Source organism: Palaemon carinicauda, unplaced genomic scaffold (genome assembly GCF_036898095.1).
Source record: "Palaemon carinicauda isolate YSFRI2023 unplaced genomic scaffold, ASM3689809v2 scaffold270, whole genome shotgun sequence".
NCBI lineage: Eukaryota > Metazoa > Arthropoda > Malacostraca > Decapoda > Palaemonidae > Palaemon > Palaemon carinicauda.
Window position 1 is genome coordinate 2,501 of NW_027170352.1, and position 10,421 is coordinate 12,921.

Below are 10,421 nucleotides of genomic sequence, written 5' to 3' on the forward strand. Positions count from 1 at the left end.
TAAAAGAATTGTTTTCTATATTACAAAACTATTCTTTATTATTCTAATATCTAGCGAAACTAGATAGTTATCGAGTCCTTTGACTGGCCAGATAGCTTTACTTTGGCTCCTTCTCTCTGGTTACGGCTTATTTTCCTTTTATCTACACAAATACTGAATAGTCTGGCCTATTCTTTACATATTCTCCTCTGTCCTCATACACCTGACAGCACTGAGATTACCAAACAATTCTTCTTTGCTATACAGGTTAACTACTGAACTGTAATTGTTCAGTGTCTACTTTCCTCTTAGTAAGGGTAGAAGAGACTCTTTAGCTATGGTAAGCAGCCCTTCTAGGAGAAGAACACTCCAAAATCAAACCATTGTTCTCTTGGGTAGTGCCATAGCCTGTACCATAGTGTTCTACTATCTTGGGTTCGAGTTCTCTTGCTTGAGGGTACACTCGGGATCACTATTCTATCTTGTTTCTCTTTCTCTTGTTTCTTTAACAAGTGTTTTTACAAGGGGGGGGGCAGGTAGGTATGAAAAGTTACGAAGTGGAGGTTTTGCCCCAATAATAAAGGTCAGATATGGATAAAACACAAGACAGCGAGTGAGGAAAATATATAGTTCTTGTATTTAGTTGGAAATTAAATCACATATTTATCAAAGCACCGAGACCCTACCTTGATCACTTGCAATTGCACTTGGTAGAAAATATTAAGTTGGCACCATCGATATTCGAATCGTCATAATACATTATTATTATTACTATCCAAGCTACAACCCTAGTAGGAAAAGCAAGATGCTATAAGCCCAGGGGCTCCAACAGGGAAAAATAGCCAAGTGAGGAAAGGAAATAAGGAAATAAATAAAACAAATTCACAATAAATCATTCTAAAATAAGTAACAACTATACTAAATTTTTTGGAATAAAATCTGTTAATCCAAGTCTCTATCTTTTATTTTCATTAACTGGAGTTCTTCTTTACCCAATTATTCATTTTCATACTTTTAGTCTGTCAACCAAAATGCGTGCATGGATATACTATTCATTATACCCGTTATTTTATTCAAACGTTTCTTCTGAGACAGATAACTTTTGTCAGAGTACTGAATTCATTTGCCATCAGCCCTTTCAAGAGACAAGTCACCTTTGCCTTTTAAGTAAACTCGATAGAATGTATTAGTGAAATTGCATTGCGAAACAGCCATTTCTTAAATGCGTCTCCTACCTTAATTGAAAAACAAGATGATGAATTTCCAAGCACCAATAAATTTAAAACTTACCATGTTACTTTTCGGTGGTCAGATAATTTTGAAGAAATTGCTTGCTCAGCGAAAACCAAAGGCACTACAATTCACTCTTAAATGGAGTTTATTTTGATGATTTATTAACAGGAATGATATAATAACATGGAAATTCTATTTAGCCATCCAAAGGCTGTATGTCAACACTCCCAAAGTGACTGGGGACGTTCTCCAAGACAAGAATTCCACCCTTCTTCACACCACTGTTGACATCACGTAACTGGCCCAGTGTTGCCACTTGTCAGATGGGTTAGTGTAAAAATCCCTAAAACTCTTGATAAAAAAATCCCCAAAACCATCCAAAAATCCCCATTTCCAGAAATATATTTTCTTCTAATGCAGAAATTACTCACTATACTTCATGTAATTATAAATAAACTAATTGCAATAATATAAAGTTTTACTCATCTCTGTTTCTTCTGCATAGATATATGTACAGAATATCGTCACCTGTCATCCAAAATCCCAAATCTAAGGATAAATTCCCAAATGTAGGGATAAGTCCCCAAATCTAGGGATAAGTCCCCAAATCTAGGGATAAATCCCCATATCTGGCACCCCTGTAACTGGCCACTTTGCCGGCTTAGAGAGAGAGAGAGAGAGAGAGAGAGAGAGAGAGAGAGAGAGAGAGAGAGAGAGAGAGAAGGTCTCTCCTTTGGCCAGAGGTGGGGCTTCAGAGCTTCGTTTGAAGCTAAATTCGATTACATTATTTTTCTTATTTTCGTATACTTAGTAAAATAGACATTTTTGCTTGTAATACATTTAGCAGAACTAGTAACCCTATATCTCTAGTAATTTTAGAGATGGTTTGAACTCTACATAAGAAAAAAAAATGATAATTGCGTTCACAGAATATTAATCTTTTAAGCAAACTCATTAGTTGTGTGAAACTTTTATGAAAGTGATAGTCTTTTTTTTTTTGAAATTATTCGTTATTTTAAATTTGAAATATAAACATATTTAAGCATGCATTGCATAGCTTAATCAAGATTTTAAAATTCACCTCTCTCTCTCTCTCTCTCTCTCTCTCTCTCTCTCTCTCTCTCTCTCTCTCTCTCTCTCTCTCTCTCTCTCTGAAATATAAACATACTCATGCATGCATTGCATAGCTTAATCAAGATTTTAAAATTTACCCCCCCCCTTCTCTCTCTCTCTCTCTCTCTCTCTCTCTCTCTCTCTCTCTCTCTCTCTCTCTCTCTCTCTCTCTCTCTTGTGTGTATACGTATACAACCAATTTTGTTATTTTACCAGAGCATTTACCATGACACAATTTTAAGACACCGGCTGGAACAAGACTCGCTCGAAAGTGTTCCAGGCGCAATAATTAGCCTTGGAGAAAGGCACTCATTTTGCCAGGTTTTCCAAATAACAAAAGACCAACGTCTGATCAACTGCATGTTTAAAAGGCCAACCTAAAAGTAGAAAAAGGCCGAAAATATAGCATTTAAGGCTCACCAGTTTCAAAAAGGCCAAATTTAGGTATCTAGCACGAAAAAAGACCAAATTTGATCATGTTTGGCCAGAAAAAGGCCAACTGGCAACCCTGGAATGAGTCTAATTCGCCAAAAAAAACCAGCTATTTTTCGCTAAGTTGACAATACTGTACAAAATATGTATCTGATTCATAGTGCATGAACTTCTGTATGGTTTCGTGATGCATGAGTCTTAAACAGCTGTCAAGAGAGGGGGAGGGGCTAACTAAAATAGGGGAGGAGTCAGTGGTAACCTTAAGAAATGAGTAAAAAAAAAACGCGAGTCTTCATAATGACACCGGAATAGCGAGGTTTGGAGCTGAGAAAGTTGTTGGACATAGATATATAAAAAGAGAGACAATATGTGCGTGTGTGTGTTCTTACATCATGTGCATAAACACAGTAGTAGGTTGGTCGTGGCACCAGTCGCCCATTGAGATACTACCGCTAGAGTGTTATGGGGTCCTTTGACTGGCTAGACAGTACTACATTATATCCTTCTTTCTGGTTACGGTTCATTTTCCCTTTTCCCTACGCATACACCGAATTGTTTGGCCTGATCTTTACACATTCTCCTCTGTCCTCGTACACTTGACAACACTGAGATTACCAAACAATTCTTCTTCACCCAAGGGGGTTAACTACTGTACTGTAACTGTTCAGTGGCCACTTTCCTCTTGTTAAGGGTAGAAGAGACTCTTTAGCTATGGTAAGCAGCTCTTCTAGGGGAAGAATACTCCAAATTCAAACCGTTGTTCTCCAGTCTTGGGTAGTGCCATAGCCTCTGTACCATGGTCTTTCACTGCCTTGGGTTGAGTTTTCTTGCTTGAGGGTACACTCGGGCACACTATTGTATCTTATTTCTCTTCTTTTTATGTTGGTAAAGTTTTTTATAGTTTATATAGGATATATTTATTTTAATGTTACTTTTCTTAAAAAAAATTTTTTTGTTTCCTTTCCTCACTGGGCTATTTTCCCTGTTGGAGCCCCTGGGCTTATAGCATCCTGCTTTCCAAGTAGGGTTGTAGGTTAGCAAGTAATAATAATAATAATAATAATAATAATAATAATAATAATAATAATAATAATAATAATAATAGAGCTTTGAAAACTGACATGGGCCACTATAATAATTAGGCCTACATTAGATTTAAAGAAAAAGCATGTAGTTTTTGCATACTAGACTAGAAGCATAAAATTATATTAGACTACTTTAATATAGATGATATATTACCGTGATAGGCAGTATATCTTAGCAAGCCATGTTTGCCACCGGTTATATAAGTAGAATATCAACCTGGAGGAGTAACGAGATTTTTGGGTGTGGAGGAAATGCCCCCCCGAAATCTCGATGGTCACTAGTAGCAGAGTGACGGATTGGGTTTAAGGCGATGCTAAATGAGGAGTGACGTCATTGGCGGGGGTGGGCTTCTTGGTAGCTACGGTCTGTGGTGGACTTTGGACGGCTCCTCTTGGTTTGGGGGATGTCGACGAGGAGATATCTAATTGGTACGAGACCTCTGCATGTGATTTTCACGCCCGTATTACTTATACCGACTCCTTTCAGGTGAGCGAGCTGGGTTCACACCTAGCATTCCTAAGCAATTTTTTCTCTGGTATTATTTAGCAGTTATATACCTTAGAAATGATGCTAAAGGAGCATTTCACTGGGCGCACAGGCCGGAGCCCAGAAAAGACGTATTTTTGGCTTCTACTCCTGATGCCTGGCGGATGATCTTACTGGAATTAGTATGAACCAACAGAGGTCGCTTGCCTTAGATTAGGCACTTCACAACACAAGGAACTGGCTATTCTTTAATGAATCTAGCCAATGAATACTCTATATTTTGAGGCCCTTTGTGTCAATAAGCAGAGGAAGAGATGATGATGATGACTTTCATATAGAAAGCAATACAATTCTACCCCAACGTCGTTCTTAGATAAGGCTAGGAGATATACTATAGTCCATTTCTTTTAGCGATGCATATTTGCACCGACTCGCAGCGGTGCCCTTTTAGCTCGGAAAAGTTTCGTGATCGCTGATTGGTTGGAATTATCTCGTCCAACCAATCAGCGATCCGGAAACTTTTCCGAGCTAAAAGGGCACCGCCGCGAGTTGGTGCAAATATGCATCGCTAAAAGAAATGGACTATAGCTACAGTCGACCTCTTACTCCACAATAATATCTAATTAGATATGTGAAGATGACATACAACAAGGATGACCTTCTGAATAAACGCAAAAGTAAGCAAGGGGATAATTACTGCATCTTTATAGCAATTTGTTTTCAGATAGAGACCAATGTGAGATACTAATTTTAACTAAAGTCTTGTCTAATGGTGGCTCCCCAAAAATAGTGAAAACGATGTGAAAGATGAAATGGGAAAGAGTGGTGGCTGAACCACAAGGAGAGTGCACATTGAGATCAGGAGTTGCAACGACTCTCTTGCCCATGTATCCTACCCTTACCTTATCCTTCGAGACACGGCTTACTCTATTCGGGGAAGGATAACCACGGTTTGTTATAAACACGTCCATGATTTATACACGATATCTCTCGGGATATTCACTCCGGAGGTTAGAACTCTTTTCATACCTCTAAGTTCAAATTTCTCTGGTATATTACTCACAGAAATATCCCTAATAGAAGCTGACAATGAGGAACTTCCATCAGGACAACATGACTATCATGGCTAGCACCCGCTCCTCCTTCTTGCCGCCTTAGCTGCAGCCTTAGGCTAGTCATCTGCGTCTATTTCCTCTTCCATATCTGAGGAACATTCTCCTCTAAAGTTGGTTGATTGGATACCTCCTAGCTGTCAGGATTTCCCTTGAATTTCCGAATTCATGGTATCCTGGCCGTATTATACGGCTCTCATTATTTAAAGGGCTAATCCCCCTTCTCATGATTTAATGTTAATACTGAAACTAGGTTTTATGGCAGACTCATATATCTACTGCTCTCTACTAACCTGCACCTTTCCCCTTACCCATAGTCTGTTTCCATATAGGATCGTCCACTCTTTTGCTGACTTGCCACTGCCACTGCCGCGTTGTGTCGACATTCCTAGGGGTAATGTAAGGTCAGTTCATAGAGCATGGTCGCTAGAAATAGCTGCCGCCTTAGGCATGGCTACTGCCGCCTCTGGTGTAGCCGCTGCCAGCTTAGGCAGAATGTTATACGAGTTTACCACCTTGGATTGTCTAATAGACCGGCTTTGGGGGAAATGGTGTTCCGTTGATGTGAACCCTTCGCCTTATTCTACCACACTGTTGAATTCTTTGGGAATTCTGAGCTGTTTGGCATAAGCTTCCATTGTAGTTTAACTTTAGCCGTAGGTTGTGTAGGTAGAAATTTTTAATTTAGACGGTTTTGAACATTTTTCTTTTACAAAATTTTCATGTATAACACAAGATATGCGAAATTTTTTGATGCTCTATTTGTACTCAGTGAAAATTTTCTATCTTTACAGGTTGCTGAAGATATGGAGTGTGCTACGGTAACCTGCACCAGGCAAGTCAAGTTGCCTTGTTGCCACAAGACTTGCCGGAAGCATGCGGAGTGCCATGTTTCCAAAGGTTCCTTTGCTAACTGGGAACCTCCTTACTGCAGTGTTTGCAAGGACCTTATATACACTGGATTCCATGCTACCATTGTCTCCCAGGACAAGAAAGTGCAGGATCAGAAGACCATTCGTAATTGGGTGAGAGGCTTTCAGAAGATCTCTCACCAAGGGGGCCCTTACCTTCCTTCAATGGAACTTAAGGACCTCCTCTTTCCCAAGGCTGAGGTGACTGCTGTTTTCGGTCACCAGATACCGACGGTACAACTCCCGCCGGTACAGCTGGACCAGGCAGATGATGAAGTTCGGGACGCTCTTCAGGTGATGAGCCTGGAGGCCGATATGTCAATGACTTCTTCCGTGACGTCAGAGAGAGAGAGAGAGAGAGAGAGAGAGAGAGAGAGAGAGAGAGAGAGAGAGAATCCTGCTGACTATAGAAGCCTTTGATGAATCCCTGGATGTCCACCAGGTAAGTACAGTGCTTAGTACTTCTTTGGCTCAATCCCCTATCCCTGTATCTGCCACCCCTGCCTCCAACTCTACCTGTATTCCTACTCTGAATACAACTCTGTTCCCTGGTCACATGGAGTTTATGGCATCCACAAAGGCATTCATGGAAAATATCCATGTCGAACATAAAAAGACTTCAAACATCCTTCGAGGCAAAGATTGAGGCTTTCCACCAAGCACCTAAGTCTAAGGCTCCACCTGCGTCAAGCCTTCCAGATTTCTCGGCGAAGAATCCTCAGCGTTATGCAGAGCATATGGCTCTGAGTGAGGGGTACCTCCACATTGGAGAAGGCATGGGATCTAAGCCTGTCTCCGACCTAGAATTCTACACCTTGATTGATAGTTATTCTTACTGCTATGTAAGTGTGTAAGGCTGAACTCTGAAGCATCCATAAGGGATGATACAATCCCTAAAGGACTATCAACATGGACCACAGGATGGATCAAACCTTATTGGTAAGGAAGCTAAGGACGGCTGAGTTTACCAATACTCTACTTTTGGCCTTTATGGCTCCCAAAGATACTGTCTTTCCCTTCGCCTAAAGAAGTTTAGAGGCTGTGAAGAAGGCAGTAATCGAAGGTAGACCATTGCCAGTTCTAGAAGAGCACGTCCAAGCTGCAGCCACTATTAGGCATGAGCTTAAAAGGTTGATTGACTCGAACACATGAGGAAAGGATTTCTTTCCTCAGAAGGTGGTCAAGGAAGTGAAGGACAGAGTGGCTCAGGAGAATAAGAGCCTTATGCAAATGTTGGGTATGTCCTCCAAGAGGAAATTCACCCCCGGAGAAGGACCTTAACCTAAAGGCAAGAAGCCTTGCAAGGCAGGAAGAACTTTCCTGCCACAACAGCCTCAGTTGCCGCGATTCCCAAGACTGTGTACACGGTTCCCCAGCAATATGTAACACAATCTCTAGCCTTCAAACCTGTATATGAAAGAGCCACTACGACATTTTGCCTTGTCGGAGCTCAGGGAAAATATGCTAGTGGCAGAGGATGGTCTGGAAGGAGCGGTCATTTCAAAGGCCGAGGAGACAGAGGTGAAGTGTTTAAAGAGGCAGGTCCTTTTAAACAACAATGAGAAGCTTCCGGTAGGGGAAAGACTATCTTTTCAAGGATCAGCGGAAGTTCGATCCTTGGGCTCACAGCATAGTCTCGAAGGGACTAGGCTGGAAATGGAGAGAGAAACCACCACAGTTCAAGAGGATCTTCCAACCCACAACCCCATTCTTGGAGGATTATGTACAGGATCTTCTCTGGAAGGGAGTCATTCATTGCCCAAAATCAATGAAATTTGAAGGGCGACTATTCTGCATGCCAAAGAGAGATTTGAACACTCTTCGAACTATTCTGGACTTGTCCCCACTAAACACATTCATTCTGAACGACAAATTCCAGACGCTAACTATCTCGCAAATACGGACCTTACTACCCCAAGGGGCATACACTGTCTCCATAGATCTTACCGACGCCTATTGGCATCTTCCGATAGGTGAGCACTTCTCCCCTACCTTGGTTTCACACTGGCAAGAAAAGCCTATGTATTTAGAGCTATGCCCTTTGGGCTCAGTATAGCTCTAAGGATTTTCAAAAAGCTAGTCGAGACCATTGTCCAACAACTAAGGATCAAAAGCCTTCAGGTGATGGTATACCTAGATGACTGGCTAGTCTGGGCTGCAACGAAGTCAGAATGTCTTCGGAAAGCCCAAGTCATGAAATTCCAACGGTCTCTGGGCTTCCGAATCAACCTCAAACAGTCCAGGCTATCTCCAGCTCAAGAATTCCAGTGGCTAGGGCTTCACTGGAATCTAAAGTCACAATCCTTCCTCTACAGCAAGGCAAGAGAAAGGAAATCGCAAACTCAATCAGGTGCTTACTTCAATCGAAAGTAATCACCAGACATCCACAGAAAAGTCTTAGGATCCCTGCTGCGACAGACCCAATCCTAGAAGCATGACTCAAGGTTGCCATCAGAGTCTGGATAAGAAAGGCATCAAATGATCTTCGCCACAAAACCCTGGCTTTATTGTGCAAACAGCTCAAGCCGTGGTCCACTACCAAGAGCTTATCACCTTGCGTCCCTCTATAGTATATTCCTCCTGCCATGACAATCCACACGGATGCCTCAGAACAGGGTTGGGGGGACATTTCCTTCCAAGAAGATACAGGGTCAGTGGTCAACCACATTTCAGAAGTTTCATATCAACTTTCTGGAAGCCATGGCAGAGTTTCTAACTCTGAAGAGACTGAACCCAATGAAAAAGTCACACATCAAATTGGTTCTCGACAGCATGACGATGGTCCACTGCATCAACAGACAAGGCTCAAGGTCTCTTCAAATCATCCATGTAATTTTAGCCATTCTCACTTTGGCAAAGCAGAGAACTTGGCATCTCTCAGCAGTTCATTTAGAACTGGTTTGCAATGTGACGGCGGATGCCCTGTCAAGATCCAAGCCTCTGGAAACAGAATTGTCTCTAGATGCAGAATCATTCTGCTTTATCCTAGAGCAAGTCCCAGAACTGCAAATAGATTTTGCGACGAGCTTCAACAAGAAGCTTCCCCGGTATGTAGCACCAAACTTGGATCCGGAAGCGAAGGGAATGGATGCGATGTCACTAGATTAAAACCAGTGGTCTCACATTTACCTCTTTCCACTGTTCAACCTTCTAATGATAGTCCTGAAAAAATTGCAGACATTCAATGGGACAGCAGCATTAGTGGCCCCGAATTGGTCAAAGAGCAATTGGTACCCTGTTGTTTCTTGAACTCAAACCTCTCCAGATCACTCTACCATCCACATTGCTGTTCCAGGATGTTCAACAAAAGACTGTCTTCGCTTCCTCCTGGATAACGAAAAACCTTCAGCTCATGATTTTCTCGCCCTAGCGGCTAAAATAAACTTCGGAGTTGAGAAGGAGGGAATTTATTTTATAGAAGAATGCAAGTCCGCTACTACAAAACAGCAATACTTGTCTTCCTGGAAAAAAATGGATAGATTTCGTTAAATTACATCAGCCCTCTTCCAATACTATGGACTTTGTATTTCATTCTTTATCTCATTACACAAACAAGGTTTAGCCTCTATAAATATTACCTCATGTATATCGGCACTGACTAGACGTATCCCTTATGCTTTTGATATTGAACTAAATAGCAAACTGTTCGATAAGATCTCGAAGGCTTGTGCTAAATTGAAACCAGATGCTCACTCCAAATGCCATATTATGGTCGTTGGATAAAGTCTTGCACTTAGCCTCCTCCATAGATAACGACACTTCCTCCTTGAGGGATCTTACTCAAAAATCATTCTTTTTGCTTGCTATGGCTTCTGGTGCTTGAGTCACAGATATTATGGCACTTTCAAGGGATGATGGCCACATTATATTCTCGGAATCAGGGGAGATAAATCCTGCATTCCTAGCTAAAAACTAACTTCCCGCAAAGCATTGGGAGCCCTGAAAGATTGTTCCACTAAAAGAAGACCCTTCTCTGTGCCCCGTGGAATGCCTAAGGACTATCTATTAAAAAGTGGGTCCTTCAAGGATGGTCAACTTTTCAAAGGGGAATCAACAGGATCCAATCTCT